We start from the raw sequence: 18,557 nt of genomic DNA, 5'->3' as shown, positions 1-18,557 counted from the left end.
TATGGAAAATAAATTGATGCCCACTTCCCTGTGGCAATCTTCAAATATTGGAAGACTCTCCTTAGCCTTCTCTTAGTTAAAATAAACTGAGCTAGTTACAATAGTGCCTCTTCACAGGATTTCATTTTAGATCCCTTGTCATCTTTTCTGCACTCTTTCTAGGGCCTCAGCATCATTATTTTTTTATATTGTAGTGACCAGAATTGGACATAGTATTCCAAATAAGTCTTTCCAGTACCATCTAGAACAGTACTATTTCCCTTGATCTTGATATATCCCTTTGTTGATTTCAGACCAGGGCTGTGTTAGCTTTTTTGACAGGTGTAGCACATTGCTGACTCTTAAGCAGTGGTCCACAAGAACACATAGATCCCTCTCATAGGCACTGCTATTGAGCCAGGTAATGCTTATCCAGTATCTGCGCATCTGTTTTTTTTTCTGCCTAAGTACAGGACCTTACCTTTCTCACAACTGAATTACATCTTGTTGGATAAGGTCCCATGGTTAAGTCTGTCAAGATCCTTCTGAATCTTGGGTCAGGTTTCCAAAGTGCTTGCAATATTGGTGGAATATTGTTTCACCTGTTCTCCAAGTCTGTTCTCCGAGTCTGTTCTCCAAGCTTGCTGTCTGTTCTCCGAGCTTGCTGTTTAGCTTCCAGACATTTTTTTACCAAACTAGGTAACATCTTCAGCAGGGGTTTTGGATGAAATTTCCACCAGCTTTGTGTTATCTGCAAATTTGATGAGAGACCATTCATCTAAATCAGGGGTCCCCAAACCCTAGGCTGCAGCCTACTACTGAGCCACAGCCTTTTTGAAATTGGTCCGCATGAGTGGCTGGACAGAGCATGTGTGCGTGCAGAGCTCAACTTGCATGAGCTGTGGGATGATGGGCACTCATGTGCGTATGTGACAGCCCACCACTTGTGCAAGGGCTGCACGTACTGTACTTGTGTGCGTGCACCAGCCTGCCACTCATGCAGCCCAGTTCCCCCCTTTCCCCCCTGCCAGGCTACAAAGGTTGAGGGCCACTGATCTAAGTCACTTATGAAGAGACCAAACCAGAGTAAATTCATTAAATAGCTCTGTAAATTTCCTATACAGCAGTGGCCCCCACGAACTGGTGGTAGTGGGGAGGGGATGTTTTCACATGTGCAACCTAGATCCTGCACATGCACAATTGAAGCTTCACATGCTTGTCCACAGCTTGTGCAGACCGATTCCCAATAGGCTGCAGACCGTGGTTGGGGACCTGTGCTATAAAATATTAGGCTGCATCAAAAGTATTATTTTGAAAGCAAATGTCACAATTAGAAAATATTCCACACTTCAGTCACAGCACATTTACATAGAACATAGTTCCATTTAAATAAGGCTGGCAAGTGGATCCTTTCCGTCCTATAAGAGGCATCACAAAACGTGCCAGTGCTATAATTATAGAGGAGCAAATCGCGAACAGCTGCACACCAAATAACGGATGGGAAAAAAAATCTTCTACAGGAAGGTTATGTTCGTGGTTGGATCTGAAGCAAGATGGCAAACCTGTTTGAAAAGCAAAGAACTCTAAGTGGGAGAAGATGATTGAATTGGTAGCACCTTAGGGTTGCTTAAGGAAGTATGGGCTTCGTAGAAATTTGAACAACTGCAAAATATTTTGATGATGGAAGCCACAGCAATCTATTACTGCTGCAATCTGCCTCAACCATCTTTGCCTTCCTTTCAGAGGCTGTTGTTTAATAGTCAGACTGAAGGGGGGAGAGAATTTGTCAGCCATCAAGAATCTCATGGGGCTCATATACTTGTTTTTCTTCTCTGTAACATTACATAATGGGAGGAAGAAAATGTTTGTACAGTAGCTGTATTGGTCCTTCGGGCAAGGGGGAAGGGAAGGAGGTGGATAATTTCAGTCTGTTTATTAGACCAATAAATCATTTATAATACTCCAGCTTTCAGGCTAGTCCCTATTGCTCATGCCAGCCATGATATGTTACATGGTGATGGAATGTAACAGAACTTATTGAAAATGTGTTTAATTCACTTGTAATTACAATTTTTTCAAAGTTCAACAAGGAAGAGTCTGATGACTACATAGTTGTGAGCTCTAAAAGTTATTTAGGAGGACATCTGGCACAAATAAATATTTCTATATCTGGATTAAGTCCTGCACTCTCTATAAGATTCCAAAACTGATACCAGCTATAAGTAAATTTGGTGCATTCAAATCAAGTTATCTGAGACTGGTGATTATCACAATGTTCATAATTAACCAATTCAATACTGTGTACAGTTTTGCCCATATGCAAAGCCATAGAAGAGCCAGTTCTTTCAGATGTTTTCTAAAGCTATGAATGCCAAACAGGATTATGTACACACAGGAACAATATTCAGCAGACCAGATGTATGAAGCCAGCTATACTCCAGGGATGGTTGATGATTATTTAATCTTTTATTCTCAGTGACTGAAAAAAAAAACCCTGCATGGACAATTTCTCTCAACAAGAAGACTATTTTTCTATTTATTTTTAGATAAATCTCTGGCCAGATACGGATGCTTTTCTGAAGAGCTTTGGATCTAATTCATTTAAAGATTTTTTAAAAAGGGATCTATTAATCTATTTATTATAAATTAACAAAATAAACTACAACAACATCTTGCAGCTGCTGATGAAGTGTCTTTTGTTAATTTATAATAAATAGATGATTGCATCTAGTTTTGGGGAATTTCTCTTGATGCTTCTTACTTTCCTGATGAAAGAAAATGTGCAGCTTTTGATAGATACTAATATATCATTAATACTATATATTAAATAGATGTAATACTGCATTTATGATGATTGTGACCAGTAGGATGAAAATGGTTTTAGAGGACTATATTCATGAAGATTTATTGTGGGTTTTCCCAAAAGATATTTGAAATATAATATTAAACATATATTGGACATTTTGGAATACCTGGAACAGCATAATGAAAAATAAGATATATTGATCTTTTTAGATCTAGACATTTGAAAATTTTATCTGGCTTTCCTGTTTAATATTCTGGAAAATACGGATTTTGATGAGAATTTTATTAAATGGGTAAAATTGATTTATACTTCATAAAAACCACAGATAACTGTAAATGGAGAATTAACAAAACATTGTGAGATACAAAAAGAGACAAGACAAGGAAGCTCCCTCTCACCATTGTTATTTGTGTTAACTCTGGAAATATTCAACAAAAATTTAAGACAAGATGAGAGAATTTTAAAGTGAGGACTAAAAGGGAAATAAAAATTATGGATGTTTGCTGATAATTTAGTGATAATTTTCAAAGGCTCTGTGTAACCAGCATTAGCTGATTTAAAAATTAACAATCAAAGACAAATATGTTAACAAATATATGAAACTATAAAACTGAATGAAAGTGTGTGAAGGTGGTTTTAAGACTGGGTATTACTATGATTATTATTTCAGGATAATTATGTTAAGTCATGGATTGAAATTAAGAAGAACATGTTAAATTTGTAGAAACTACAACTGTCGTGGTTGAGAACAATCTCTGTTATAATAATGAATCAGTGGTGGGTTTCAAAAATTTTTATTACCGGTTCTGTGGGTGTGGCTTGGTGGATGTGGCATGGCATGGCTTGGTGGGTTTGGCAGGGGAAGGATACTGTAAAATCTCCATTCCCTCCCCAATCCAGGGGAAGGTTACTGCACAATCCCCATTTCTTACCGATCAGCTGGGACTTGGGAGGCAGAGAATAGATGGGGGGGAGGCCAGTCAGAATTTTTACTACCAGTTCTCCAAACTACTCAAAATTTCCGCTACAGGTTCTCCAGAACTGCTCAGAATCTGATGAAACCCACCTCTGCAATGAATGTACTGTCTAGAATTATCTGTTTGTTTCAAATGAAGAGATTTTGATAACCAATAAACCATTTCAGCAGTAGCAGAAAGATATATCTAGGTTTGTATGACAAAGAAAAAAGCAAGAGTTAAATATTAGTTCACGAAGATGCAAAGGAATATGGACGATTGGGATTGCTTGTTTTAAAACTGTTTTGCCACCAGCAGTTTGGTTTGGATAAAAGAGTGGGTGTTGAATTTTAGAATTAGAAGAATACAACTAACACAAACTAAGGTATGGACCGCATAGTTTTATATGGTATATAAAGTTAAGATTAATGCAAATTTTAAAAATCATTATATTAGAAGTGCTATATTGGGAATATGGAATAAACACAGATTATGCCTGAATATACCTTTATAGTCTCAGCACAAGAATCATTTTATAGGAAAGAAACAGCAGGTTAAAGAGAAACAGTTAATCAATAGAGAGTTGTAAGTACAGGAGTATAGAGAATATAACTTGAAATCCAGACACCATATGGCTGCAGAGAGATTTAGTTTTCAATTGTTTCCTTATGCCCAACTAAGAGAAAGAGTCAAACCAGGTAATGTGACTTTTGGAATTGAGTAATAAAACTTAGAAACTGAAGTTGACTTATGTACAAATGATGAATGTGTAATTGCAAAAATATAAAAACTTTTCCTGAAATTTGAAATGGAGGATAAACAAGTGAAAGTATATACAGGTATACTTGTTTAACAACTGGTCACTTAGCAATTATTCAGTTACAATGGACCTCCTGAAAAGCTACTTATGTTCCATTTCCAGAGTTCTGACAGATAAACACACCCCCATGGCTTCATGATAACTGCTTTGTCTTTATGGCCAGTTGCAGCTTTCCATGGTCACATGACGATTGCAATTTATGATTTTATGATTTTTATGATTTTTTTTTTAAATTATTGATTTCTGGCCTTTTCAGCTGATTTCTGGCAAAAAAAAATGCCATCAGGAATAAATTGATTAGCTTAATTACCAAGGCAATGACTTGAAAACTGCCACATTCACTTAGCTACCAGGTGTTCACTTAACAATTAGCACGACAATGTCATAAAATCAGCTCCAATCATGTAGATGCCTCAACTTACAACCATCATGACTTATGACGGAAATTCCAAGGTTCATTTCAGTTGTAAGACTACCCGTATGCTAAATAAGCTAACAATTTTGGAAATAACTTATTCCTTTAACAGTGAAAAACATTATTGAAAAAAAAGAAATTCACATTATGTTTTAAACCTAAAAGAGGTTGGTATATGTACTATTGGTATATGACTCCCCCCAAAGTTATCTAGAGAAAATAAAGATAAATTTATGTTAGTTATGTGGAATCTTAAAGGATCATTATCATGTTTGGTGGATTTGTAAAAAAAAGAAAATAAAATAAAATTTTGGGCTTAAATACATATACTGATACTAAGAGTTTTAAAGCTAAAACTCAAATTAAACTAGCACTTTTGGGGTGGATTAATGGACAGACTACTAGAAAAAAGCCACTGAAATTTATCTTATAATCATTGCTGTGAGACAAGAATATGTTAAAAAATGAAAAGATTGTGAATTACATACAGCAGAGCAATGATTGATGAAGAAAATGGGCTGTATGCTTTATTTGGGTAACATTAATATATCTTTTGATTTTATGTAATCTGACTCATCGAAGTTTCTTTAGTTATTTACATAAGAAAAACCACTATCACTTGGTCAGTTTATTAGCCATCTATAACTTCACTTTAGGGCATGCGGTGGCTAAGACGCTGAGCTTGTCGATTGAAAGGTCGGCAGTTCAACGGTTCGAATCCCTAGTGCCACATAAAGGGGTGAGCTTCCATTACTTGTCCCAGCTTCTGCCAAACTAGTAGTTCGAAAACATATAAAAAATGCAAGTGGAAAAATAGGGACCACCTTTGGTGGGAAGGTAATAGTATTCTGTGTGCCTTTGGCGTTTAGTCATGCCAGCCACATGACCACAGAGATGTCTTCGGACAGCGCTGGCTCTTTGGCTTTGAAATGGAGATGAGCACTACCTCCTAGTGTCAGGAACAACTAGCACATATGTGCGAGGGAAACCTTTATCTTTACCTTTTACCTTAACTTCATTTTTAAAATGATCTCTGCATATTTGGCATTTTTAAAATGCAACTTTGAGATATAATGAATTAAAATGCTTGAGTTCGGCATTTTAGTTCATTTCTGCTTGCATAATTGGAGTTGTTAATTTGGGATCATACATGAAAGACTTGCTTAGAATCAGAAGACATGAAACATCTTAACCAACCTCAATTAATTCTTCCATAGTGAGGCCCAGAGTTTTTCTCCTTCTTTTTTTCTTAACAAACACTATAACATTAGTAAATGGGGCGTAATTGGAATCACCTCTTCTTTTTCAATATTTGGAGCTTTTAATTTTGGTGGATTTTTAAAATGTAAAATGAGCATCTGCAGACTTAAGTATTTTTCATTTGCTATTACTTTTAAAAGTGGAACTTGGATTGCATTACATTTTTATTTTATTTATGTATTAAATGCAGCCTATGGCTATGAATTGACCACTTGTGCCTTATATGAACAAATCCTTACCTTAAGTTTCTTCCCCTCCATTGTTCATTTCCATCTCTGATCCATCTGAGTACACTTCTCAGATTACTTTCCTTGGAATTGCTCATCTCTGTCACCAAAAAAATAAAAATAAAATGGAAAGCATACTTTGTTAGCTGATAATATAAGCTTATGTTTTTTTAATGAAGTTGTTATTGTTCTTGACTTACAAGTATGACACCTATGCAGCCTCCTCACAAAATAGAGGCTTGCATAATTATTATATAGCATTAGGGATGCAGATGTAGATGTAGATGTAGATGTAGATGTAGATGTAGATGTAGATGTAGATGTAGAAAGAGAGAGAGAAAGAGAGATGTTGCAACAGAATTAGATGGCTGAATTAGATGAATAGTTTTTCCATTACAATTGCTCTACTGCTTTATATTTTGTTTGAATGGGCATGTTTGAAAAGGCGACGGTCTTGTCTCTCCTCCCTTCTTCTCCCGCAGATTATCAACTGGGTCAAAACAGATGTATAGCCATAAGGGTACAGAGTAGATCCAAGACAATTCCTGGCTTCCTGCACTTTTCCCAATTTAATGACTGTAATAAGCTAGCTTGGATACACTGGTCCTGGAGCATGAATGCCCACTTACGGCTTCCATTAGTTGTTGGCAGTTCTATTGGCTTGGCCTGCTGCTAGCAATGTTAGAACATTATACTGTAACCACATGCTATGTTATGGTGTGGAAATGTCAGCTCCTTGAGCCAAGGCCATTTTGCAGCTTTAGAACGAGGGACATTCTGCATTTGAAAGACATAAATGGATTTAGGTCAAATGGTTTGTGCATCTGGATTGAGATCAGATAGTTGATGTTATAGAAGCACCAAGGGACTCAGTGTTTCAATGCTTTTTTTTTCAGCTCTTAGGTTCGTTTCTCTGATTTTTAGATTAAGCCGAACGTTGGACTCAGAAATGGAATTGGGAAGCAGTAAGGAAGAAAGCATCCAATAGCCATAGAGTATTCCACCAAAATGTTCAGGAACTATACTGGGAAAAAGGTGTATTGCTGCCATGGCAACAAGCTGCCCAAGGCAGAAGAGAAGATGCTGCCATAGCAAAAAAGAAAAAAAAATAAAGACATGTTGAAAGGATAGGTTTCCTAGCAACTGGGCACATCAGGCAGTGGAATAAGTAAATACTAGAAAAATAATGCAGAATGTAAAACCTGACCTACTCAAATGTGAGAAGAACAATTTGATATGGCTGAAAGATATGAAAGATATGGTATATGTACATACATTTTAACATTATGCTTGATACATATAGTACTGGTGATTTAACCATTGCCCTAATTTTTCCAAGTATACACTTTGACTATTTTAACAATAGGTTTCTGCAAAGAACTTGGAAAAACTCTCATTCTGGTTTTCTGTTTTTTTCCCCCATAGGATAAGAAAAGTACATCTTTGAAATTTAGCTCATTATTTCACAAGAGTTTAAAAGAAAAGTGATGTAACCAATTGTATTTTGCAATTTAATGAGGATCTGGCAAAGACTTATCTTTGTAACTGGCAGGGCACACAGACTGCTCTTTTTCAACTCTGATTTGAGTGACACAAAATAAAATGATAGGTTTGGAACAGAGGATCAAAACTCTGCTCCTTAAAATAATCTATAGAAAGCAATCAAAGCATTGATATCTAAGGAGACGGAATACTGATGTATCAGGCAATGAAACTATCCTGCCTAGATTTTTGGAACCATTCAGTAGCCAATCATAGCTATCTAGGTCATAGCAAGAAATGCCTAACAACAGTTTCTACATGCTTCTGACTGAGGAAATAACTATCAAGATTTCTAAGCAGCCATTGATAATTCCATCTTCTGTGAATTAATCTTGTTCCTTTCAAGGTCATCAAAAGTAGTGGTCAAATTAACCTGAATAGGGAACTGATTATGGCTCAAACTGCAGATTTCCATAAACACATAGCATGCAGCTGCCTCTCTTTTTTTTTCTCTTTCACTATCCAAAGTTTAGAGCTCCAATTTAGTCTGTTTTATGCCAGGGTAGAGAGATTCTCAATAGTAGCTGCCCTCACAAAACTGAATTTTAAGGTGTTTTTTTTTTTTTAAATGAATAGACAAGCAAATATCAGGAGGAGATCAGACAAGAATATTTAAATCCATGGATCATGCACTTTTGAGTAAATAAAGACATATAACACAAGGTTATGTACCCTCATTAATAAAGCCTGGCTGCTCGTCCTTTGATTTATGAGTGACTTTTTTCATTATTATTATTATTATTAGTAGTAGTAGTAGTAGTAGTCGTCATATTTCTATGCCGCCCACTCTCCAAGACTCTGGGCGGCTTACACCAAAGACAGTATACTAAATAGCATATTGCCCCCAACAATTTGGGTCCTCATTTTACCCACCTTGGAAGGATGGAAGACTGAGTCAACTTTGAGCCAGTGAGATTTGATCTGCTGATCTGCTGAACTAGCAGTCAACTGAAATAGCTGCAGTACTGCACTCTAACCACTGCGCCACCTCGGCTCATTCCTTCTGCATGAGTAATAATAATAGAAGAGGAATATTTCCTTTATGTTCCATGACTTTCCTGGAGTATTTGATAGGTAACAACATGAAATTATGTTGGACTTTGTGGACTTTTTATTTGATCCAGCAGAGGTCTTCTAAAGATTTTATCTGCTGTCGCATATTTTAAAGACTTGTACATTTATCATTTATTTTTATCATTATCATTATATCATTATTGGGGGATAGGCTTTCTCATGTGATCTTTGTATGGGAACATGCAGAAGGAGAATATATACAACCTTCCCATGGAACTCAATTCAAAAGAATCTACTTCAGCATGAGCAGCAATAAAACTTTCACCCTCCCTCTCTAACGCTAGAAACTTGTTTCCATTTTAAAAGGTTCCTTGGGCAAGTTTAGTGCTTATTTGAAGGTAATATGAGTAAGCCTTATCTCATTGTGTGGGTAGTATCTTTTCAACAGCAGCTCTTGACTTGCAGGAAGCGCTATAAAAAGTTGACGTGAAATATTGGTTCCATAAAAAGATCTCGTCTCTTAAAATCTTCAATGAATATATGACATGGGTGAATGCATATAAAATTCGGTCCTTTTATGTAAGTATGAAAATTCATGGCAATAAGGAAATAATTGCAATTGATCCAAGTTTGCAATGGAATGGAATAGACAACAAAACTTTGAGATGGAACAGATAGTTGAATACAGGTAGTCCTCAACTTATAACAGTTCATGTAGTGACTGTTGGGTTACAACAACACTGAAAAATGACCATTTTTCACACTTACGACCTTTGCAGCATCCCCATGGTCATGTCATAAAAATTCAGCTGCTTGACAATTGACTTATAATTATGATGGTTGCAGTGTCCCGAGCTTATGGGATCACCTTTTGCAATCTTTTGAGCAAAGTCAATGGGGAAGCCAAATTCATTTAACAACCATGTCACTAACTTAACAAATGGAGTGATTCATTTAACAACTGTGCAAAGAAAGATCATAGAATGTGGCAAAACTACTTAACCAATGTCTTTGGTAGCAACGAAAATTTGGGGCTCAATTGTGGTCGTAAGTCGAGGACTAGTTGTACTACTTTTTCTTCACTAGAGGAAATAAGAGAACACGGATGTGTTCCATCTATGAATGTGAGAGGACCACAAGTAGTCCTCAACTTATAATTGGTTGTTTAACAACCATTCAAAGTTATGACTGACCTCCGCAGGGCTACTTACAACCCGTTTTTGAAGTTATGACAGCTGTAAATCACTTCCATCCAGTTATGCGATTGCATTTTGGGCACTTGAGAATCATTCCACCTTTATATATAAGATGTTGCAGCATCCCCCAGCCATGTGCGCGCTATCTGTGATAACTTTTTTGCCAATTTTTAACATTTACATTAAATTCCCATAAAAAGAAAACACCCATTAGGGAAAATGACCATGGCATTCTCTTAACAAATACCTCAAAAGACGTTGAGAAATCCATATATACATGTGTATCAGTGGTGGGTTGCCCCCGGTTCAGACCAGTTCTATAGAATCAGTAGTAAAATTGGTGGGAGTTTCTGCCCACCGACCCCAACGTCATCAGAATGCTTCTGCACATGCACAGAATAGTGCGCATGCACGCGAGCGAAGCAAGCGCGCATGCACAACCTCGTTGCAAACCAGTAGTAAAGGTTGGTAGAACCTACCCCTGATGTTTATGTGTTTGGTGTGTGTGTGTGTGTGTGTGTGTGTGTGTGTGTGTGTGTATGTATATGCATATGCATATGCATATGCATATGCATATGCTGTGATATTATATAAATGGAATGGAATGACATAGGATAGAATTTGAGGTAGAAACAAAACACGAATTTCATTATTCTACTTCACATGGTTCAGTTCATGAGATTGCTTACAGACACTGTTGTAATATTAAAAACTAGACGTTTATCAAAGATGTGTTCATTTAGTTCCATGACCGAATAATAAATACTTTGATTCAGCGGCGAAATCCACTTACCTTCATTACCGGTTCGGGAATGGGAGCACGTGTGTGAGCGCACATGCTATGCACGTGTGCACCTCTTCTGTACATGCACAGAGGGTCAAAAACAGGACATAATGACATCCCGGTGGTTGGGCAGAGCCTCCTGCTGCCGGCGCTACCAGTTCACGCGAGTCAGATAGATCCGGCCAGATTTCACCATGCTTTGATTTCTACTGCTGAGTTATGGTGCTACCCATCCATCCTTAGGTTGACAAATGGTTTTAAATGTATACAATTTGCTTTCTTTATTGCCAGGCTTCTCTTGTTTCCATGCTTAGTAATTGTCACTTGCCTGACTTTTGTCAAAGATAGTGAGTAACAAAGGGCAATTTCTCTCTAAAGACTTAAGCTGCATCTTTTCCAGGCTGCTCCTGAGTATTTCTCAAACCAACTTCAGTGGCTTAAGAAGTGCAGTGGTTGTCAACAGATTGGGCTGCTTCTTATATTATGGCCACCAAATGGTCTGATTGGATATGATCCCTGCTTCTTGATCTTCCATCTATGCAGGGAAAGCTGGCTGGCTTCTATGTGAGTCAGTCAGTTAGTCCTTCCCTTTTCTTTTTAGGGATTCTTCTGTCCTCAGTAATCCTATGCCTTACCTTTGCTTTCTCTATTGTTTCTGTCCATAGATGCCTCCACCACCGCTACTCTTCCCCAATTATTTTCTGTGACACTACCATAGAACTTTTCTGTTTTTTTCTTTCTCCTCTTATGGTATCATTGCAGTTCCAAAGCTACAGTAATCAAACCAATATAGGACTGGATTTTCTTATGTTCATCTGTAGGCCCATGAAAACTTTGTAGCAAAGGAAAACTGATATTTCAGCTTCACAGAAAAGTACTCATAGTGTTCCTATATTTCAGCTTAAAGATATCAGAAAAATAAAAGAATGGAAAATGTTGCAGTACTGTGGACATAGAGAAACCAAAGTGACCATGCTTTGCTCAATCCAGGCAGAAACAAAAAGGGTTTGAACTTCAGGGTTGAATGCAGGGACAGGTTCCAAATCTGCTACCGGTTTGCTCATGCGCACGCTCGCGCGTCGCTTCTGCATATGCGCAGAAGCGTCCGGGCAGAGCCTCCTGCCACTGCTGCTACTGATTCGCCCGATCTCGTGCGAACCGGTAGCAACCCACCACTGGTTGAATGAAACATGAGCTTTTAAGATTGAGGATTGTTCACTGACATAGCAGACTGTCTTCTGATCAGTCTTGAGAATTGTTTTAAAAGCAGTTGCTGATCAGTGAAAAACATAGCAACCTGGTAGCTCATCATAATATGGCTGCACAAGGTAGCAAGCAGTTGTTGGAGGGTGTGGGCACACTTCAGTCATAGACTTGCTATTGCAATGGGACAAAGCATTAGAAAACATCTGCTGTGAAGCACCCAAACCATGGGTTGGAAAAGGGTAGTTTTTAATTGAAGCTAAAAAACCGAGGTGTGAAGTGCATTTGCAATGGTCTGTGAGTGGGAGGAAGAACACATCATCTGTTTCTGTAGTTAAGACGCAGCACCGAGTTGCCCATATTGGTGAAGGGGGAAGCAGAAAGTGCAGATCTGCCAATATCTAATTTAATTACATACTTACAGTAGCTTCTCTAGAATGATGTTGGAATGAGAGAATGCTACTTTATTCTGAGTACCACTAAGAGTGCTTAAGCCTATCTTACTCATGAATGTGAAATGAAATGCAGCCAAATAGCTGTCTGTGTATGCCTGTTTCCTGGTTGGTACAAGTGGAGAAAGGCTTGGAGAAGAGTAGCCATTTTCCGATCTGAAAGGAAATATGACCAAGTTGATTATTTAGCAACAAATTATTTTACAGCGATAAGCATCACAATATATTGCTGAGCACATTGTAAGCCGCCCTGAGTCTTCGGAGAAGGGCGGTATATAAATCAAATTAATAGATAGATAGATAGATAGATAGATAGATAGATAGATAGATAGATAGATAGATAGATAGATATAGAATGTTTTGGTATTGTAGCTCAAAACTATAGTTAAGTTGGAGAAACTCTTTTCATCTGGCAAATGTAGGGCTTTGGGGTACAAAAGACTCCTATCTGAATCATACTTGACTGGTTTTGTTAATGAAGATGGCCAGTTTGTGAATTCAGACTCAATGCAATATGGGAAGACCTATCACACTGTCATTTTATGGGACAAACTTTATGCTAAAAATAACTCAGCTCTCTAGGAGCTACCAAAACATGTTCAGGAGTTGCCATGGTGTTCTAATAAAAATACCTCCAATGTTGATGATGCACAGTAGCAAGTTTCCATTTTGGGAAGAGAATGTTCCTATTAAGTTTGTTAACTATTTACTGGAAAGAAAGAAAACAATGTGTGGCTTTTAAAATGGTAGCTGTATTTCTGCAGTTTTAAATGCATTGAGGAAAAAAGCAAAGGAATACAATCTGGTGAATCAAAAGCCATGCCCTTTAGGGACACGGTGACCTAAATTTAATCCTGCTGGGGAAATACTTGCTATCTGAATTAATTTTAGAGTACAGTATGCATTTCTTTTAAATACATTCTAAACACATTTTGTGTTTGTGTATGTGGGAAGGGTACAAGCTTGGCTTTAAGAGCAAAAAGGATGCAGTTGATGGTTTCGAGTTTTCCACCCACATCCAGATCTACAGTCTTATTTTCTAGATACTTTCTCATACCAGCTCTGACACCAGAAGTGACATTGGTTGGAAGGAAAGGACCTGGAAATTATGTTCCTGAGTAATCTCCTATGACCTGGAGATTACTTCACCTGCATGCCTTGATTTTCTTACAGCAGATTCTTCCAGCTAATTTTTTTTTTCTCATATATGATTGGAAGAGCAAGAATAACAGAGATGAGGCAACTTGACAATGTTGGAGAAGTGGAGCTAATCTTGTACATATGTTTTGGGCCCTCCATATCTTTCTCCTATTTGGCAGCCAATTCATCATGCTATCTGAATGCTTTCACTACACTTTGGTTTTTAAAAAATCCTAACATTGTAACAATTAGTGCCTAGGTTTGCTTCCTTCCCCCGCATCCCAATTTCCAGTTCCTTTTTCTTGTTTCGCTAAAGGTTATTGCAAAGTGTACATAGATACATAGAAGGAAGCAGCCTAGATTCCTGATCCAGTGCCTTCAAGTTGCTTATCTCTTCCTTGAAATATGTACTGCCCAAGTGTGTGTGCATATATATGTAGAGATGGGGAGCTGTTGAGCAATACTAATCTAGTGCCAATTGTCTGTGTTTATGAAAATATGGACTTGTACATATTTTGAAGCCCATATTTTGGAAGACATGTAGAGCAGTACCTTCCTGAACTCTAAAGAGGGAAAAAAAAAAGCCTAAAAGGTCAATGACAGAAGAAGATTACTGCTTTTTCTTCCCGATAATTCTTATCCTAAAAGTTCAGTGCAGCACAATTAAGTGATGCAACAAATCTAAAGGGAATCAAGAAGGATTTTTCTACTACATCTTAAAATAAGAATCACTAATAGGAGCCACTTGCACATGGTTTTAAAAAAAGCCTTGGGGTTTCAAAGAGTATTTTAAACATTAAAAGCACTACTTTAGGAGCTCTGTTTCTAAGAGACAACAAAGCTCCAAATATGCTTCCAGCCTGAATACTATTATGAAGGTGCTCGTTTTGAAGAAAAAGATTTTGTCTTATGTTCCCTTTGGGTAAGTCGGGGAAAAAAGTTGCTGGAATTTTCTTTTTTATTTTCAATTGCCATTCTAATAAAGATAAAAGATCACTTCAGCTGAAGAAAGAAGCTGAAAGAGGTCACTTTCAATCCGTCTCATGAGTACCAATATTTGTAGCTCAGAGTTCTCTATGCATGGTTGTTTTCCTGCAGACATTTCATTACCCAATTAGGTAACATTTTCAGTGCTAGAAGGGAATGGGGTTTGCTCTCTGTTTATATACAGTGACTTGCCCTGTTAGAGGTGATGGGAGTGTTTCCTTCTTGAAAATTCCTTGATTTGGCTGTTTACAGTTTGAGCATTTTTCTGACTCGGTAGTTCCTTGATTGGGGTATTGTTTACTGTTTGATTGTGCATCTGGAATTAATACAGATGCTAATCCCTGTTTATCTCAGTATTGATCAGTGGTGGGTTCCTCCCGGTTCGGCCCAGTTCAGCCCGGTTCGGCCAAACCAGTAGCGGTGACGATATGACGTCACTGAACCAGTTCTCTTTTTTCAGGAGCTGGTCCCTCCCGCCGGCCCCCAGTGTTATTCTTACCTTTTATTTGGCCCCGCCCCCAATCTATTCGCTGCCTCCTGAGTCCCAGCTGATCGGGCTTCAAATGGCCACCCTACAGCTGATCAGTGTTAAAAGGCAGTGTGGTGGTAGACTAGTGCGCTTGAAAAACAAATGGGTAGACCGGTGCCTCCAAAAACAAATGGGTAAACTGATGCCTCCAAGAACAAATGGGTAGACTGGAACATTCCAAGAACAAATGGGTAGACCGGTACAGCTCTGCAAGCAGTTAAAAGTCTGGTAGACCAGTACCTCTGCTAAATCCTAAATAATTGTCACATGACCATCAAACCATGCCCACAAAATAAGCCATGCCCACAGAACCCGTAGTAAAAAATTTTAGAACCCATGCCTGGTATTGATTGCTGGTGAGGAGGTATTCTGGTCTTTTTTGTTTCCTTTTTAGCTTTTTGATTGTCTTTTTTGAATGGTGTGTAGATATTGTTTATATCTATGTGCCTGCTTGTAGCTGATTTGTCTGAGTGCTATGCTTCCAAGAATTCTCTAGCATTTGGGGACTTAGCTTGGTCTAGGATGCTGACAATTTCTCGTTTTTTTTTTTTTAATTGCAAAAGTTTTACAATTACATTTTCACCCCTTTTTCCCCCCCCACCTCCCCCCCCAAACTTCCCAACCTCCCTAACCCTCCCTAACCCTCCCCTCCCCCAGACTTCCCAACCTCCCTAACCCTCCCTAACCCTCCCCTCCCCCCAGACTTCCCTATAATATACTCATAATCATGAAGATCCCTAATATAACACTTATATATAAACTTGAGCCCCTCCCTCCCCTGTATAATTTTTCTCTTTATCTCATTACTTTAAAAAATTTCTAGTACATTATTTTCAAGTAAAAGCTATTTGATACTTTCTAGTTTGATATTTGTTCTGAACATATTCTATCCTCCTTTTCCATTCCCACTCATAAGTCTCTTGTGAACAGTCTTTTAAATATGCTGAAATCTTCGCCATCTCTGCAAAACTGGCCATCTTCAAAGTCCATTCCTCAATAGTGGGCAAAGCTTCATTCTTCCAGTATTTACCTATCAACAATCTTGCTGCTGTTATCATATACAATATCAGATGCTGACAATTTCTCAATTGATACTATGGTCATCTGTCCATGTATTGTGCAATGAAGGAGCTTGTGTTAGTTGTGCTGTAGTGGATTGAGTTGTCAGGCACTTTGATAAAGTTGTATGGGTATCCATTTAGTTATGCTTTTTCACAAGCTACAAAAAGATAAGACTGCCACATATATAAACATTTCAGAAATACCAGCAGACTATTAAAACCCACTGTACTACATCACTGTATCACTGTACTACACAAACCAACTAAAGTCCTCCAAAAATCTTAATTAAACCAAAAGCCCTAATATCCCTGGAAGGAAAATCAGGAGTTATCTACAACATAAAGCGTAAGGACTGTTACAGCTACTATGTAGGTCAGATAGGCAGAGAACTAGTAGGGCACCTCCTTGAACAACAATTAGCAATCAGAAGACATGTTGAAAACTCACTAATCGTTAAATGTTACAGATCCTGTCCCATCTACAATCTGATTTAATATTGTTCCCTCTTGGAAAACAGCTCTACATTTGCATCTGCCTAAGTGGATAGAGGCAAGCATTGAGCATAATTATAATGGTACTGTAACTTAGAACTTAGTTCTGGGAAACTTAGAACCCTGTTGAATCCCAGTCAGGCAAAATGTCACTTCAGAAATCTGCACTTCTGGGGTTCAAATTCTCCTTTAGCTGTTGACTTTCAATTTCTGTTCAGAAAAATATTCAGTAATGTTTCACATTGATCTCCTTACAGAGGAAATCTTGAATACTCTTGAGAGGCATTCCTAGACTGTATTCAAAATCTCTGCCAGTTTTGGAAGATCTTTAGACAAACACCCTCAAAAGCCTAATCCTTGTCCCTTCAGTACAAGCTTCTCAAATTCTGTCATGCTGTAACTCCTTAAAATAGTAAATGAATTTGCATGACCATCTTCCCACAAGTAAAACTATTAGACAAGGCTCTTGCTATCTGGCAACGGAACTTGGCAGTGATCCAGCTGGGCATGTGTAAGTCAGGCTTGGGCATCCAATGCTAGATCGCATTTCACTGTTACAACTTAGTTCTGGGACTCAGTTCCAGTTTGGGATTCTTCTTTGCTGCCTTTATATTCAACACACTGACTGGAACGACTAAGCAGGTGCTGCCCATCACCCAAGCTGACCAGGCCAGAATCAATGGTCTTGCCTATCTGCATCATTTTTATTTCTTACAGAACTATTACCCTTTGTGATGGATGGGAAGATTTCTTGGGCTACTTAAACCAAATACATTGCTTCAATGTATTAGGGCATACACCATGGTGATCAATGAGGCAAAACATTGTCACTTTTCCTCCTTTATTAGGTTGGCTGACCTTGCAACCAGTTTAGGGTGGCCCATTTTCTTTTACAGACTGTGGGGCAATATGTTGGCTTGTTGAACAAAGGTCCCAGATAGTGGTCCGGATGGAAGGTTTTGACAAAAATGAAGACATTAGTATGTTTTTCAGGACTTACATGGCTTCTGTTAACATCTGAGCATAATTCAAAATGTGTGTGTTGACCTTTAGAGTTCTGTGTGGCTTGGCACAGGTATACATGCAAGAATGCCACCTCTACCCAATTTAGAACTGCCTAACTCAAACATTCTGCTTGTGATCCTTCTCTTCCATGAGGTAAGGAAGTAGAGGCTAGTAGGCACATCTATTCTATGAGTCTGACTACCTTTTTGAAAATGTGCTTTTTCCTAGAAATCTGATCTGCCGCACTCTTATGTCTTTCCTAAGCTGTTAACACTGAGTACTTCAGAGAGAATTGTTGATGTTCTCATACTGGCCTCTTTTTTGTGGTGTGGTTATTTTTTATTATAAATGCTTTATTATATTTCTATTGGTACATATGAACTCCCAATTTAAAAAAACTCTGCAGTACACTATTGGAAATAATATGCCTAAACATGCCAGATGATGATAAATGAACACAAGACAATATTGTATCTATGTGCTACTCCTGCCTAGTTGTCTTTTGCAGAAAAAACCCCAAACTAATGGCTCATGGTCAGATATATCAAGGATTTTGTTTTTCTTCCTATGTTCACTTACTTTTGCCCATCATGAAGGGCAAAAAGCCTGCAGAAAGTGACAGAATATTCTTTTCATGCAAAGCAGTACTTGATACATGATAACTGTGATATTGTATGTAACTTTGGATT

The sequence above is a fragment of the Pituophis catenifer genome, unplaced genomic scaffold (assembly GCF_029215685.1).
Source record: "Pituophis catenifer annectens isolate HBS135680 unplaced genomic scaffold, rPitCat1.0.hap2 SCAF_4, whole genome shotgun sequence".
Lineage (NCBI taxonomy): Eukaryota > Metazoa > Chordata > Lepidosauria > Squamata > Colubridae > Pituophis > Pituophis catenifer.
Note: the sequence above shows the minus strand (reverse complement) of the source record.